The following is a 17,400-nucleotide window of genomic DNA, read 5'->3' as shown; positions in this document are numbered from 1 at the left end:
ACCGGCCTGCGCCGGAGGGGCGGGGCGGGGCGGTAGGAGCAAGAGTGTGTGGAGGGGCGGGCGGGGCGGGGCGGGGCGAGTGGGGGAGGGGCGGGCGGGGGGCGGCGGTTGGGCAGCGTCGCTTCTAAGGAGGAGGAGGAGGAAGGAGGGAGAGCGAGGAGGATGGCGGAGTCGGGGCCCCTGACGGTAACCAGGGGCCGGTGAAGCGGGAGGGTGTCTATGGGTCGGTTCTTCCTGCCTTCCTTCCTGCCCGTCGGGCGGTGGGGCTGGCTGTCGGTAGGGGGAGGCCCCGCGCTCCCTGACAGGCGCGAGCCGGCGGGGCCGGGGCGAGGCCCGAGGGGCTGGGGCCCTGGGAGGCGCCGCAGCCGCCGCGGCTTTCCTGGGTGCTGTCGCCGGGAGGGCTGGGCCCTGGGAGTCGGCTCTCGTGCGGGTCCCACAGCTGGGCGCCCAGAGCAAGCCCGCCGGCTCTGACAGCGACCCGGGCCAGGCCTGCGGTGGCGGCGGGCGGCCGGCACAGCGCCCGGGCGAGGGTGAGCCGGCGCGAGGGCGAGGGCCGGGGGCGTCTGGCGGACGGTCCTGTTTCACTCGGCTCCCAGAGCCATCGGGCCCGGGCGGCTGGGCGACCCGTGGGCGTCCGGGAGGGCGTGTAAATCGTTGGTGGTGTCCCTGGCGCAGCGGTAATGGTACGGGGTGGGGTCTTTCCTCGCCCCCACCCCAAAGCCCACCACGCTCTCCTCGTCTCCTTTCCCTTCGGTGAAGATTGGTGAGTAGGTTTTGGGTGTATTGCCTGGTGGAGCGAGTTGTAGGCATCCAAGACTGCCCTTTTGGGCATGCCTGATGGCAACCTCTTTCGCCGTAGCTTTTAGGGATAGAGGAAAAGTACTCCTACCCCCACCCCCTCTCAGCTTAAATGCTAGAGGCTTCGGGGCAAAACGATTTTTCCCCAGCCCCTCAGTATCCATTGTTTTGTACCATCCTCCTCCCCCACCCGATGCCAAGGTAGAAGAATAATGACTCCAAACCATTAATTGCTCCCCCCCCCCCCCCATCAGCCGAGGGTTCGTCTTATTGTGTTAGTATGGGTTTACAAACAGGTGTAATGAGTACCAATTCGGGAGCTGGAAAGAGGATGCTTTTGTGTGTGTTTGCTTACAGTTGCTGATTTGATTTTCGTCTTTCTGTTGCTTTGTATTGTAATCGGGGTGATGAGAATAAAAGAGGAAGCAGTGTTTTGCAACCTACCCAAAGAAGTGTTTTCTAAGTCTCTGGGGATGCTGAAACAAAATTGGGTTGCAGATGTGGACTGTATAGTATTTGCCTCCATCGTAACTACCAACAGTCTATATCTAAACTTAACCCCTGTGCAATTCTGTACACTCCTTAAATGTCAGCAGCTTTTAGTATCTACTCAGGGATTACTGTATCTAAAACTTAATTTTTGTTATGCTTTTCAGAATCCTAGGGTACACTTGTGCAACCAAGTATTTTTGTATCTAAATGTAGCATCAGCACTGAAAAATTGTCTTAATTTTAAAGACCTCAGTTAATTAGTGTACTGATCTCTACCTGCACCCTTCCAAGCCACAGCCCTTATAACTGTTTGTTACTTTGTATTTGAAGAGATTTAGCTATTGGGTACAATTTGTAACATTGAGTAAGCTTACATTTATAGTTTGAATTTATCAACTGTTGACATTTGTCTATGTGACAGTGACAAGAATTTTTAGGAATAAAGTATGTAAATGACCATTCCCTACAACTGGAACTTAGACTGAATATGATCAATCTTTTAGATACTTGTTTGGATATAAATTACACTGTAAAACTTTAATTGTGAATATACATTTGAAAAATAGACCACAGACAAATAAATACTTTGTTTAAGGTTTGCAACTTTCATAGCTTAATTGTGATATAAAGCTAACGTAAGCTAACATGTAAAACTAATTCTTTTTTTCCAGGTTATTGAGAAATAATTGACATACATTACTGTATAAGTTTGAAGTGTATAGCATGATGGTTTAATTTACAGGTATTGTGAAATGATTACCACAATAGGTTCAGCTAACATCCATCTTCTCATATAGATACAATAAAAAGAAAAGAAAGAAAGAAAAGGAAAAAAATATTCTCCTTGTGATGAGAACTCTTAGGATTTACTCTAACAACTTTTCTATATATCATAGAGCAGTGTTAGCTTTAGTCATCATATTGTACATTATATCCCTAGTACTCATTTATTGTTTAACTGGAAGTTTGTACCTTTTGATCACCTTCTTCTAACAACCCCTTCTCCCCCCATTCTCCACGTCTGGTAACCACAAGTATGATCTCTTTTTCTATGAGGTTTTGTTTGTTTGTTTAGATTCCACATCTAAGTGAGATCATACAGTATTTGTCTGTTTCTGTCTTGATTTACTTCACTTAGTGTGCCTTCAAGGTTCATCTGTTGTCGCAAATAGTAGGATTTCCTTGTAAAACTATATTCTTGAAATGCCAGTTTCAAGGTATGGACCCTGGCCTATCTCTAAGATTACATTTTTTCCCAACGTATTTGTTCAGTTTTTGAAGAAACAACTACATTTATGTCAGATTGGCATTGTTTTTCAATCTCTCATTGTTAATACAAATTTCAAGTGTTTATATTTTTCTTTTATTTCCTATAAATTGTTATGGATCAAAGAGTGATACTGAAAGATACTTTAATAGCTTGCAGCTGCATTATTTTTTAGTTTCTAAATTACCATATTCAGAAAGTTTATCTGAGCTGTGTTTTAATAATTGTAGCAAGAAAGAGCCATACAACAACTTGTGAACTACAAACCAGTCAGAAATTTGAAACATTTCTTTTTCAAAAGGAACAGCAAAATTATAAATTCTTTTGGTAGACTTGCTGGAATTACGGTTTTTAAATGTTACTGTTTCTTCAGTGACTTATGACAGGGTTTGTTCCATGTTCAGGGAGACATAACATAGAATTCTCTGTAGAATACTCCCAATGATGGTTTCTGGATAGCTGCTGGTATATTTTTTGCCTTGGCTTACCCATGTGAATTGTGGGGAAAGAATGAATAAAATTGGAATTCTTTGTTATCCAGGCAGTTAAATTGCAGTCATTTGTTTTAAAGACATGCTGGATTATCAATATCTGTTGTGTAATTTAATATTTCTGTAGGACTTGTGTTCTTTAAACAATGTAAATAATTTTTAGATTTTTTTTCTAGTAAGAAGATATTTAAACATAAAAATAATCTGTTGTATTTTTGACTAAAATATATACTCTACCCTGTATATGTAGATATAAAGATATATAAAGATATAAAGATATAGAGATATAAAGATTAATCTGCAGATATAAAGATTAATATTTTTTGGAGGTTGAAGATTACATGAAAGAATACATGTTTAGAATTCAGTTTACTATATCATTCATGTATCATGCATGTATGCAAAAGCATAAAATTTATGTTTATAACAACAACAAATGAAACAAGACCAGCCCCCCTCCAAAACAATAAAAAACAACCAAACAAGTTGAACTATAAGTCAAGTCCTTCAGTGAGTTCTGAGAGTTGTAGCTTGGCCTTGGTGGAAATGTTATTGAACTAGTTTATAAAATATTAATTAGAAGAGAAATTTAGATATAAAGTAAACACTTTGCCATTTCTTAATAAGACAAGTAGGAAATTGGTAATTATTTTTTTATAGATGAATTAGAAATTGGCTATAATTTAGTAACAGAGTGATACATTAAGTACTTTTATGTGGTACTTGAGAAGTGAGTACTGCAAATATTAAATTAGTTGCTAGTTTTATTTATTGTTACATTTTATACATTGTATTTTTACAGTAGGCATATTATAATTTGAGGCCAAATCATTCATATATATATGAATATGTATATTTTATATACATATATATATATATGTATACACACACACACACACACACACACACACATATAAAATTTGTTACCTGGTTAACCTGAGTTTTGTCTACTTGTTGCACTGCATCAAAGTTATGCCCTATAGTTCTTTCTGGAAATATTTTCTCTGTTAATATAACAGTTAAAATTTTTTATTTCCCTACCTTTCTGTCTGCACTGACTTTTTTTTTTGCACTGACTTTTAAAATCTGAAAAATGTATAAGTTATAAGGTGACCTATGGTATGCTTAAAATTTGATAGAGTGTTCTGAAATTTAATTGTCAATCAGTGTAGGTTGAGAGGAGCATGCATAAGTCTGAGAAACTGATTTATGTTGTAAATTATATAGTTGCATTATTTTAAGGTAAACTAATGTTCATTTTGTCTTTGTTGGGTATTTTCCCCTGGTTCTCAACTTTATAGCAAATCAAAGTTCTAACACATGAAAAGAATATTCTAATTACAAAGGGCTCTTCAACTTTTGAGATGTTGGTAACGTGCTTTTTGAGAAAGTATGATGCTCCCATTATCAAGATTTAAAAGAACTAATTAGACTTCACACTATATATCTCATTGCAATTTCTCTAAAGATCAGTACTGGTTGCAAAAAGGAGTGCATGCTGTAGAAGGCAAGGGTCTTTTGTTGGAAAGAATGAACATATTGCTTGAAGCTAAAACCTTACAGGATACCTTTAAAGGGTATAATTGGTCCTTATGTGAAATGAACCTGAAAGACTTTCATGAAGTATTTGGCATGCCCATCTTCTCATGTTTATAGCACTGTGAACACTCAAAATTTAAGCACTTTACTTGCCCTCAAATACTATTTATAAATTCTACAATTTTAATTAAGTAATTTTACAGTTAACGAACATGAATCTTTTTTTTTGTTTTTTAGTTTTTCTAGTGTCTTAGTAAAGTGGAAATGACTTGTTCTGACACTGATAGTTTCTAGAATTTGCAGTGAACTTCATCAGTTAAATTTGGGCTTTCTCAGTTTCTAGTTTTGTGTTGTATAACACTCCTTCTTGCCTTCAAGACTTTCACAGTTTTGTAGATAGTCTTTATGTTAAGTTTTAAATTTTGTTCTATAAATATGTCTTACTAACTACAGTTTCATATTCAATAACGTCATAGACCTTCTACTGATCACCATGTTGTGTCCCAGACTCTGGCGATGCAGAGATAAATATACTGTTTCCTGCTCTTAGTAAGTTCAGTCTGTTGCATAAGCTGGACAAATCAGTAGTTAATTGTTTTAGTGTGACAAGTGCTTTAATAGCAGTATATCCTGAGGAGCTCAGCTGAGTTAAGCCTCAGACTACATGTATAACTAGCATTGCATACGAGGAAGATTGGGCCTGAACTAACTCTTGCGGAATAAGTAGGCTAGGTAGAGGTTAGAAAAAGCATAGACGTTAGAGATGTTAGGGTTCATTTAGAGAATTGCAGGTGAATAGCAATTTGGATTCCTTGTATAACCTAGCATTTTAGGTGATACAGTAGGCTTTCATTAAAGCTGACATTTGTTAAGATTATTCCTCGTGCGCCTCATTTAATTTGGGCCTTGAACCGAAGATCTGCATTAATGTTGAGGAGCTACTCCATATTATTATTTAAAACTTAAAGTATTTATTTCATTGACATTTTAGTTAAATACAAGGAGAACATACCAGCCTGATGTGAAATAATTCCCATGCTTAGAATTTGGATAATGATGTTTCAAAATCGTATTTCAATATCTTTTTCTCAGCATTTATGCATCATGTTAAGAGTAACATTTATGAACTTCCGTAGAACTCATAGTAGGTTTTTATTATGCAAACATTTAAAATTCGCTCATCTGAGAACGCTGAAAACAACCTCTTTCCAAACTTACTTGAGTGCCTCTCTTTCTTTTAGGTAAGTCATGATCAGCAGTTCTATCCTGATAGACGTCTTTGTATGGTCTCACGTGATTTAAAAATTTTCTGAACTTGAATATTAAGTAATTTTTCATAGAGTATGGTTTTATAGGACACTTTTTCAAGGGCACAGTGAGGCCTTCTTTGCCATCCCAAACTCCATTCCCCACAAAGTGCAATAGTGCCATAGTTTCCCATTTTAAAACATTCTCATGTTGTTTTTTTTGTTTGTTTTGATCCCTTTAGTTATTTTCATTATAGACATTTCTTTAGAAAGTTTTCACATTTTAGAAATTACCTTATAAGTGTTGTAACACCTCATTTATCTCACAGTTATTTATTAGGAAACTAAGTTTCTGGTATCATCTCCTTGGATATAACCCCATGCTTTTAATATCTCATCCTTTGGGAGGCCTTCTTTGATCCCCAGTTAGATTCTTTTATTTACAGGTCCCTTAGCACCTGTACTTTCTTTTTTATATCACTGATCATTTTTGTAATGATGTGTCTGACTTTTGCTAGACTGTAGGCTTCATGGTGAGCATGAGTCTGTCCGTCTGTCTTGACTATTTCTCTGGTATACAATATGTAGGTCTTACATGCTCCTACTAGTTTAAATTAATAGTCTAGAGCCCCCAAACAGGCCAGGACAAAGAGATGTTATAGTGCTTTTGCTCTTAAATTTCCTGTTCTTAGAATCCCTCAGACCTTAATTCAGGGCTTTTTTACTCATTATGTACAATTTTTAAAAGTTTGGTAACCAAATTGAAAAAGGACTAGGATACTCCTAAAGGCCAGAAGAGAGTAGAAAATAACAGCAGAGGGAAAACACTTAAAAAGCAGATACAAGACTTAAAAAAAATATAGCAGTTTAAGGAACTGATAAACATATTTAAACTCTTTCAAGATACCATTTGTTTTATATGTAGAAAAGTATAGCAGTAATGATGTAAAATCATGAAGAAGAGATTAATTGCTGTTAGTAAATTTTGTTAAAGATGACACAGGACCATGTATTGTATTTCAGAAAGGTTTCCATATAAAATGGTACAATTTAAAATTTTTAACATGTTACGCTTTTGTTATTGGAAAAATTTGCTTAATGATGTGCTTAAGTAGGTACCATAAGTATTTATTGAGTAAAATTAAGTGGAAGAAAATTATTATCTGACAGTACAGAATCAGTGCAGTATAATATTATGACCTTACAATTTGTAGAACTAGATTTTATGCCTGCCATGTGTTTCTTTGTTTACTTGGCTATGAAGTATGTAAAATTGAGTAACATGTTTTTCTTCATCAGGGTTGAATGAAAACATACCTGTTGCAGTGATACGACAAAATGACGTATTTCTGCAACTTTTATTCTGTTGAAGACAGTAAGCTTTATTTTTTGGGGACTTCCTTGTAATCTGGACTGGAAAAATTAGATTGGAGGTCATAATTACTTCTTTGCTAGAAGTGTGTGCAGCCTAGCAGATTGGGTGACCTGAAATAGATTATATTTAATTCAATTTTTAAAATATATCTTCTGGGATAAAATTTTGCTTTAGTTCTGGTTTAAATATATTGCATTTTATCTTAATATAATCTATTAAATTCTATGACTATATAAGGATAAGTAGAAGAGCTAATTATTTCTTGTTTTGTTACTAAAACAAATATTGGTTTATCTACCATGTGTTAATTACAGTTTTAAAGTCAGAAATGGGTTGCTTATATACTAGGCAGCTTAAAATAGTAAGGATTTATGATTTAATCTTGAAGACATTTATTTCTGTGCTTTGGAAGTAGTGATTTGAAATTCTTAATACTAGAAATATGGCCTAGTTTCAGAACACCCACTGAGCAACTGTGGGAACTCAGCTTGTAGTGCTGCAGTATTTTTTAATTTTCTCCACCTCCTGTTATATAATAGCTTATAGTAGTACGACAGAAGTTGAGTATTTGGGACAAGAATAAAGTTTACTGAAGCCCAAAAATATGTGAGACTGCATAAGGTTTTATGTTGGGCTGTAAGGATCTAAAGATGATCAAACATGATGGTCAGTGAGTGAATGACATGAATACGGTGGTAATGTTTTAGGTAACAAATGAGGCATGAAAAGCAAGGACTGTTTTGGGACTTGAGAAAAATGACTTAAAAAATGGAGTCAACTATATTTGAAACAAAATTTTTAAAATTTTATTAAAATTTATTAAAATTATTATTTAATAACTCTCATACGAACATTTCCATGATGCTTGTGTACATGACTTAAAATTTTCAGTGGAAATAACATTTCCCCCAGAATATTGTGCAACCCAAACATTGCAGCATTATATCTGTCTATGAGAACCAGATACTGAAACTGATGAGAAACTAACTATAAAGAATGAAATCTACTAGTTTATATACGTTGTCCAGGAAAGTATGGTAGTAAGGGCATTTGATAAAACATACTTTTACCAGCTTACTTTGTTAATTAAAAAAGGGACTGAGTTGATCTGCACTAATTGTAGTATCTGCAAATGGAGATCAGAGTTAAATGTTTCAGTTTAAAGATTGTCATGATAAGAAAAAGGAAGGACTTAATAAATTTGCTTTAAAAGTCAGCTATATAATTCTTAGAGAGTTAGCTCTGAGCGTAATATCCTAATGCATGACTAGTAATCTGTATACAAAAATATGAAAAATGTATCTGAATTTTTCTCAACTGGTACTCAATTATACCTGACATTTTCATATATATATGAAATTATGTGAATTATATTTCATACAATTGATATAATAATTGACATAATAATAAGGATCCTGTGTCAAGATCTTGCAGAGATTTGTTTCATCAAAGAAAGTTGAAATCAGATTTAATATAATTGAAATTTTGCTATATTTATTACATTCAAATTCTTTGAAAATTGATAATCCACAAATGGTAGATTCATGTACTAAAAATAAAAACAATTTATTAATTAGCTCACCTCTTTCCTGACTTTACCATTATCCCTAACAATTTGATAATATTTGAGTTGCTTCTGAGAGTAATTAAAATCAAGTATTGTCAAATAATGTTTTTTCTTTCTGGCATGATTTAAATAATGTATGACTTATCACCTGCTAATTACTAAATTATTTTTTACATCTTTGTGGTATAAGAAATTTTTACATCAGAGCTTCTGTAGACTTTGTGGGAATCATATTTTGGGATTATATAGTCATAAGATAATAGGACATACATACCAGTTGGGAAATGGTTAGGTTTAATATACTAAATTACAAAAATAATAAAATGTCTTTTTATGTATATTCAAAAATGTAAGCAAGGGCTGCCTTTCTTTGAGTAGCTTCTAATGGGAGAAAGTCCTCATTAACCTTAAGTTAAATTGGGCCTGGCTGCTCAATATATTTCTCTTGGTCTTATATGAGAAAGATTATTTGCTTTGGGATGTTTAAATTTAATACAGAAAAAAATGAGATTATTTTTCAAGCTCCAAGTGCATTGTGTAAATCCTATTTTTAACAACTGTCAAGATAAGTAAATAGATAAAATAATTAGTTGAGTATATAGTCTTCATCTAAATAGTCTCAAAATGCACTATATAAACGTGAAAAAGGCTGTTTGTTTTATAATAATGGAAACTTACTAAATACTGATTCTTAAATGTAAGGTACCTACTTTGAGACCACACTCTCCTCTAATCTTGTTATGTGTAGTACATTTATTTTTGTTTATATTTTTTCTGACAGTTTCTAATAAATAGTTTATACAGTGAGTAATGGAAAGGATTTATAATCAGATAAGACCTAGGGAAGGAATGTGTGGGTTTATACTTAGAAAAACACAGCAGTTAAATGTAATTACCTTAATTTTTAGCTTAAAAGGGCTGAAAATCATTTGTTTTTTTTAAGTTGAAAATACTATTGAACACTATAGTCATCTTAGTGGGAATAACGTAAGATAGCAATTACATTTTATCTCTTTGCTTTACACTGTTAATTAACCAACTTTTTGATTTATTGCCAATCTGCTTTTGGTAAATGAAGCATAAAGTATATGTTGGGAATACTTAGGTTGTGTGTGACATGTTTAGAGTTCCTTGGCAACAAACACAGTTTAAGCACTATTCAGAGGTAAATCTTTTTGGTAGAGTGTTATGTGTGGTGTAAGAACTTTTAGGTAATGTTTGGTTTGGTTAGGATATTTGATGTTTACTATTATATCTTAAGTTATTTTTGAGACATTTAAGTCCCCCATACCCTACTGCTGCCTTTTATTTTGGGCCTTTGCTGGAGCATCCTGTAACTTATATATATGGTGAGTTTAAGTGTTGTACAAGAGAGCTATAATGCTAGTTATGGCTTGTATTGTGAAAACAGGAATTTTCAGTTCTTTGCTGAAAACTTTTGTTTGCTTAGAATCAAAATTACATAATAAGTCTTATGTTTTCCCATAAGAAGGAACACAGATTTCCTGAAAAACTCTTCTGTATTTGTTACTACATAAAATAAATTAGCCCTGTCTCTCTCCATGTCAGTCCAAACTATTTTATCTTGCCTTCTCACCAAAGTGGAAAAAAGTTAAGTGAATGAATTTGAAGGTGCTACGAGTTGTACACCCTTGACATAATTCTAATAAACATGCACTAGTGTAAGGGTTATTTTTCCACAGAGTATTTCTTTAGCCTCTATGAAAACTGCTCTTATCTCAGGTTCACCCATGTTGCTTAAGGATGTGTTTTTTTCACTTCTCTCCAAATAATAATGTTCCTTTGAGCATGTTAATTTGGAGTGCTTTCTTGATCTTTAGTCTTCCAAGTTTGAGGATTCCTTTTTTTATTTTTTTATTCTTGGACTATAAAACTATATAGCTTTAAGTGATTTGGAAGGGAGAGCAGCCTATTTTTGTCCTTTTAAGCTACTTAAAAGAATAAGGAGTTATTTCAGATCTTTATAAACAAAGGAAAATACAAATGAAGTTTTGTCATTTTTAGGTATTTATATCAGAATCTGAGTGATTCAGAGTTAATTTTAAGTGGAATATAGGGAAACTGCATGAGACAAGGTTTTTATCTGTTTGTTGTTTGACTGGCTTCATTCAGCAAGTGTTTATTGAGCACTTACTGTGTGCTTAATAAAAAGTTCTTAATATCTTTTAAGTTGCAGAGCACTATATAGAGTAAAAATTCTTTGTTATTCTTAAGTAAGGACCCTACTGTTCAGTAGGGTAGGTAAAGCCAAGTTAACAAATATTTATAATTCTTTCAATAAATATAGCTGTTATATGTGCTAGGCATTATTTCTAAGTAATAGGATACAATTGTGAAAAAGAAGGGTCCCTGTTTTCCCATTACTTTAAATAAGGGAGTCAGACAGTCAGACAATTAACTTGGGTAGTATGAGTACAGTGTAATACATATTCTGATAGGGGAAGTTTTAAGTGGGAGCATGGAGGAGAGGGTATTCAGAAAACTTTCGAATAATCAAGAAAGACTTCTCAGACCTCTGAGCTGAGATCTGAAGAATACATGGGAGTTAACTCAGTGAAAAACTGTAAACCTATGTTTCTGGCAGAAGGAAATACCTTGTGCAAAGTCCTAGGGACAAGTGATAGCAGGGCCTGCTGTGGGATCTGAAAAAAGTTCATGTGACCAGAGTGCAAGTTGGGAAATGTCAGACTGGGGACAGGAGAAGTAAGCAGGGGCCAGGTCTTGAAAGGCTTGGTAATTACTGCTAAGAATTTTGGATTTTATCCTGAGGGCTGTGTTTATGGGGGTCACCCACTCTCCCCCCAAGTGTTTTAAATTGGACAGTAACCCGATTAGATTTGAGTATTTGAAAGGTCACTCTAATTACAGTGTACTGATTAGGTTAGGAACAGGACAGAGGAGTGGGGTGGTAAGACCAGTTACAAAGCTATTCGAGGAGAGGATTCAGTGTACCCTGGGCCTGGGTAGTGGTGGTGAGAAGAGAAATGGAGGAGTCAGGAGAAATTTTGGGGGAAGAATGGATAGGATTTGGTGATTGTTAGGATGTGAGAGTTGAAGGAGACAGAGTCAAGATGATTCCAGGATTCCTGATCCCCCTGCTACCCTTTTCGTTGATTTCTCCTTAGCTGCTATCTCTTAAGAAGCCTTTACCGGTTTTCCCCAACCTCCAACGCTGGTTTAAGTGTCTTCTCTTTGTGCCTCGCAGCTCTTACCACACTATGTTGTTGCCTTTTCTACTTGTTTGTGAGCTTACAGCCAGGGACTGTTGTGCCTTGTTATTATTGCATACTTGAACAATGCATTTTATTTGATAGTATGTATTAAATAAAAGTTGACTGAATGAAAATATCATTTTTATATTTACAAAAATGTAAATATTTATAATTAGAAAAAACTAGTTTTCTGAACTGCCAACAAACTTGGTTTATAACTTCAGTTAATCATCTCATTCCATGCACTTTTGCATATCTGTTGTAAAAACAATGTATGTTATAATTCAAATCTGAAGTGCTAGATATATTTAGTTCTTGGGCTATCATGGACAGATTTAAATGGGCTTTGATATTATGTTGACCTCTTGTATTATACATTCAGTTTACTTTATAAATAAAATTTTAATTACCTTTATCCTTTCCCAGTTTAAAAGTCAACATAACCGAAGTATCACTGTTAGGTTTTTTTTTCTGTTGCAAAATGAAAATGGCTCCCTCCCCTGCCCCCAATTATGAAAGGAGTGAATACTTATTGTATACATTTAAAAATTAATATCGAGAGGCAGCCGGATGGCTCAGTTGGTTAGAGCGTGACCTCTGAACAAGAGGGTCGCTAGTGTGATTCCCACACGGGCCAGTGAGCTGCGCCCTCCACAACTAGATTGAAGACAACGAGCTGCTGCTTAGCCTCTGAGGGGCGGCCAGATGGCTCAGTGGTTAAGAGCACGAGCTCTCAACAAGGTTGCCGGTTCAATTCCCACATGGGATGGTGGGCTGCGTCCCCTGCAACTAAGATTGAAAACGGCGACTGGACTTGGAGCTGAGCTGCGCCCTCCACAACTAGATTGAAGGACAGCAACTTGGAGCTGATGGGCCCTGGAGAAACACACTGTTGCCCAATATTCCCCAATAAAATCTTTAAAAAACAAAACAAAACTCAGAGATAAAGTGAAAACCATCCTAATACCCAAGGATAAACATTGCTATCATTTGTTGGGTGTTCTAGGCTTTTAATATTACATATATATTTATTAATGCTTTGATTAAGTTACAAGAAAAACCAATAGAGGAAATATTTATGGCATAACTATTAACATCCTCATTAATAAATAAAATGTATTAATATTCACATGAAGAATCCTGATAACTAGGTAGTATATAACCAAATAAACTGGGAAATCTTGTATATTATATTCTTCAGAAATAATTATATTAAAAGCACTGATAATTTCTGCTGTAAAGACAGTATAATTATGTTTGAAACACCTTATCCTAAACCTACTTGACCATTGGACTAGATGTTGTAGAAATAGATTTTGGGAAATGCTGAGAATATATCACTGAACATTTTCAGATTAACATGTTAGGGTACTCCAAAACGCGTTTGCATGACAGTTACGATTATGGGTCGCCATGGGGACCTAATAAGCTTTTCAATGTGGATAAATAGTAACGACTGTCCTAGTAAGTAGACATACTCAGAATACAAGTATAATTAGTTATGGTAGTATCTTTGCTATAATCCTGAGGGTTTGTTTTTTAAACTGGATATTTTGTTAGAATTGATCTTCCAGTCCTAAAGTAAGTTTTGAGTACCTGGTATGTGTTATACACCCAAAATTGGTCTTTGAAACTACTTTCTGTTAAGACTTAGCAGTAAGAATTTTAGAGATTTAAAGTACTTGTGAGATCATGTAGCCCCCAAACTAATTTTTCAGATAAAAGCTGAGGCTTAGAAATGTAGCATTTGGGGGGCGGCTGGTTAGCTCAGTTGGTTAGAGAGGGGTGCTCTTAACAACAAGGTTGCTGGTTTGATCCCGCAACTAGATTGAAACAACTACTTGACTTGGAGCTGATGGGTCCTGGAAAAACACACTTAAAAAAAAAAAAAGAAAAAAGGAAATAATGTCATTTGCCCAAGTTCACACTAATTTATCAAGGGGTTTGGAACTCAAATCCACAGCTCTTTTGGTCTTTTTTCTTTTCTTCCCTACTGTATTTTCTTTGCAGTGTATTATTTTTAATTATATTCCTTTTGAGATGGAAATAGCTAGGAGATACCTCCATGTAACATGAGATTTGAAGGTAGAGACTGAGATAGATTTAAGGTGGGTCGAATTTAAAATAGAACTCCCCAGGTAAGTCTCTGGATATCCAGTTCCCCCTCTCATTTAACTGAATTATTCTCTTTCTTTAAGGCAAGAGAAAAATAGTTTTAAAATATGCACGTACTCTTAACAATATTACTACTAAGGAATAATCAGTGCTAGTTTTTAGGAATCGGTGTGTGGACCAAGGGTACATGAGTCAGGTTCTTTGCTGAATTGAGTTGCATCATCACTTCTCTACAGGTCAGTTATGGAAACATTTATGTATGGATTCCACTATTAACGAAAAAGTAGACCTAAATGACTACAGAGTTAAACTCTATGGTGCTGAATTTAAACAAATTTATAAAATGTATTCCTTTTGTCATACTTTTCAGAAAGATACCATTCAGTAAAATTAATTGAACTCAAGGTTATATGGATTATGCATTTAGACACAATAATACATTATTGGAAGAAATTTTTAAATGCAAGAATGATCAGTAAACTAGTGTGATCTAAAGGATTAGGTCTTAGGGGGGAAAATGATTTTTTTAAAGATATTTAGATTTTTCTATAGTGTTTTATTGGTTCTTTTTAGTCAGTGTTTCCTCATGCTATAGAAAGCAATCCTACCTTTTCAAATCTTGTTCTGTCAAAAACTGTCCTTGGTTCATGCATCTAATCCTGATTATTTATACCTACTTAATGTATTCTGAAATAGTAAAGTGGTTAAGGTATGGGTTTGGAGTGAGAACTATATTAGTCCTTTGATTTTGCCAATTACGTTCTGTGTAATCTTTGATAAGTCATTTGATTTCTTTTGAGCCTCAGTTTCATTATCTGTAAACGGGGGTGGAGGGGGAGGGTGGAATAGCCTGCCTCAGAATGATTATAAGGAAATGATGAGATAACAGCTAAAAACACTTAGCACAGTGCCTGGCATGTACTAAGTTCTTAATATTATCTGCTGTTATTAGTGTTATTGTCAGATTCACACCATGCTGTTTGGCAAATAATTTAATTTCTGTAAATCTTGGTTAACTCATCTGTTAATGGGAATAGCACTACCTATTTCACAGGGTTATTTTGGAACTCAAATGTGCTCACGTGGTAGTAGTTTATAAACTCAGCCTGAACTGAGGTCACAAGTCGTACAACATTAGGATTGGGCCCGTAAAAGAGAGAGTAGAGATTTGCCTTTTGGAAAGGGTTTACTGAGGGCTTGAAGAGGGATCTGTCTTCCTTCAGTACTGGCAGCCTGAGGCACATGCAGACACACACACAAGTTCCTTTCCAGGCCAGTCAGGCCAAGAATGTTTACTGTTCCATGAGTGTCCTCCATGTAGTGCTCATAAGATCCTAGATGAACAATCTGTGGCGGAGTCCAAGCTCTCTTAGCTCACTACGCACGCCCCTTTATGATTTGGTCTCAACCTCCATTTCTTTACCTTATTCCCTGCCATTCTCTCGCTCTCTCTCTTTCATCACCTCCAACTCCCATGTCTTTCCAGAGAGAGGAATAAGCACTTAAATGATGAGTTTGGGGTATATTCTTTTATTTCTTCTGTGCTCTTACACCAATGTGTAACTCTCACATTTATGTTTTTCTTCAATCAAACAGAGAAAAAATACCCAAATTAATCATATTATGAAGAAGCCACATTTTCAGAAAGGCATTTCTGGATTGTATGCCCATCAGCAGACTATGAGAGTGTCCATTTCTCTGTATCCTCACCAGCACTATTCTTTTTATATTTTCATCAATTTGATAGCTGTAACATTATTTCTCATTATATTTTTAAATAAATGTTGTTCTAATGACTAGTGAAGTTACCTTTCTAGATCTTCAAACAGCCAGGGGAGAAACCCAGAGTTCATTTGAACATTTGCTTCAAAATGGAAACACATCTTTGGACTCTGATTCAGCTTAGTAAACATTGGGTCAGCATTCTGCCTTACCTTGGTTTTACCCTTACCTGTAGCTTAGCAACTGCAGTCTTAAATTTGATTTTCCTCAGTCCTTTATGTACTCGTATGTCTAATCTGTATATGTAAATGTCCACAGGCAGTATGTATTTTTGTGTATTTTAAAACTTTATACAGAAGGAACCATTCTTTATATATCATTTTGCAACTTATATGTCTTTGTTTTTGTTATTCACCATTGTTTCTGAGGTTTGTCCGTATTGCTTCTGGTAGGTGTAGAGATTTTTTATCACAGTGTAGTGTGACCTTGCCACAGAGGCTCCTTGTGTAAGTGTAGAAGTTTACGTATTGTAAATACCTAGATTAGACTTGGTGGAGCTAATGGGTGGATGTCGGTATTTGGAGATTCATCAGATATTTGCCAAATTGCTCTCCACCATAGTTTTAACACTTGATACTTTTACTGGCAGAGTTTTCCAGCTCTATATTATTTAACAACTGTTGGTTTTATCAGACTTTTATACTTGCTAACCAGATGGCAGTAATATCTCTTCATATTTCCCTAATTGCTAGTGATATTGAGTAGTTTTGAAACAGTACTTCTTGGCCATTTAAGTATTTTCTCCTGTGAATTGCCGGGCCACTTTTAGCCCAGTATTTGTCTTCATGGATGTTCTCTTCACCTTGCTTGTTTTCTTCATTCTCCATGCCATGCCACTGACCCTTTAACCACCCAGCTCTCCCAGTAGACATCTTCACTTCTGCCTCTTAGAATCCAGCATCTTACACTGGTCTGTCACCACCTGGCGATGCTCTTCTTACCCCATTCAGGTGATGATTCTCCACGCTGAGCCATCCTCCCCTGAGGACACCTGTTCCCACCTAACGTGGCACCGCTGACACCTCTTGTAGGTGGCCAACGTACACCGATGACCACTTTGTCCTGGTTGGGCTCTAATATCCCCCCAGAAAGCTGCCCCTTTGTGGGATTGTCTTTCTCAGCTCACCCAGACTCTGAAATCTAAGATGGGGTGAGTCTTCTGTACTCCCACCCTATTCAGTCTGCCTGGGCTCTGACTTGCTGCTACGGGACATTTTGACTTCTCACCTTGTGCCATCACTGGGATGGATGCCCACCTTGCTCTGCAATACTCAGTTGCTTTAGTACTGACTTGTTCAAGATGGGGAATAGGTGTGTTTAATTTTTTGATACTCAAAAATGTTATTGCAGTTTTATTAAAGAAAAATACATCCTAACAGAAACAAACAAGCATATATGAAAGACAAGTATATTGCTGTTGTGGAAGTTAATAAGAATTTGAGGTGTGTAAAGATTTACCTAGGAACTAAAAAATAAAACCAATGATTTAAAAAA

At 36.0% G+C, this 17,400-nt stretch overlaps 1 protein-coding gene across 5 annotated transcripts in view; it reads left to right on the top strand.

The window, feature by feature from the left end:
* The window catches only part of SHOC2 (SHOC2 leucine rich repeat scaffold protein), a 69,068-nt gene that overhangs the window by 772 nt on the left and 50,896 nt on the right, over positions 1-17,400 (top strand). Inside the window, exon 1 of one of the 5 annotated variants that reach the window (XM_019725120.3) lies at positions 88-186. The exons of 1 other annotated variant lie outside the window; for it this stretch is intronic. The gene's annotated coding sequence lies outside the window, so the exon portion shown is untranslated. Of the gene's footprint in view, positions 1-87; positions 224-293; positions 764-17,400 lie in introns of those variants that run through there. 3 more of the 5 variants (XM_074339071.2, XM_019725122.3, XM_019725121.3) reach the window with 3 other exon arrangements.

Source organism: Rhinolophus sinicus, chromosome 15 (genome assembly GCF_057876585.1).
Source record: "Rhinolophus sinicus isolate RSI-liver-muscle chromosome 15, RSI-T2T, whole genome shotgun sequence".
NCBI lineage: Eukaryota > Metazoa > Chordata > Mammalia > Chiroptera > Rhinolophidae > Rhinolophus > Rhinolophus sinicus.
This window is presented reverse-complemented; position numbering and strand designations above follow the sequence as displayed.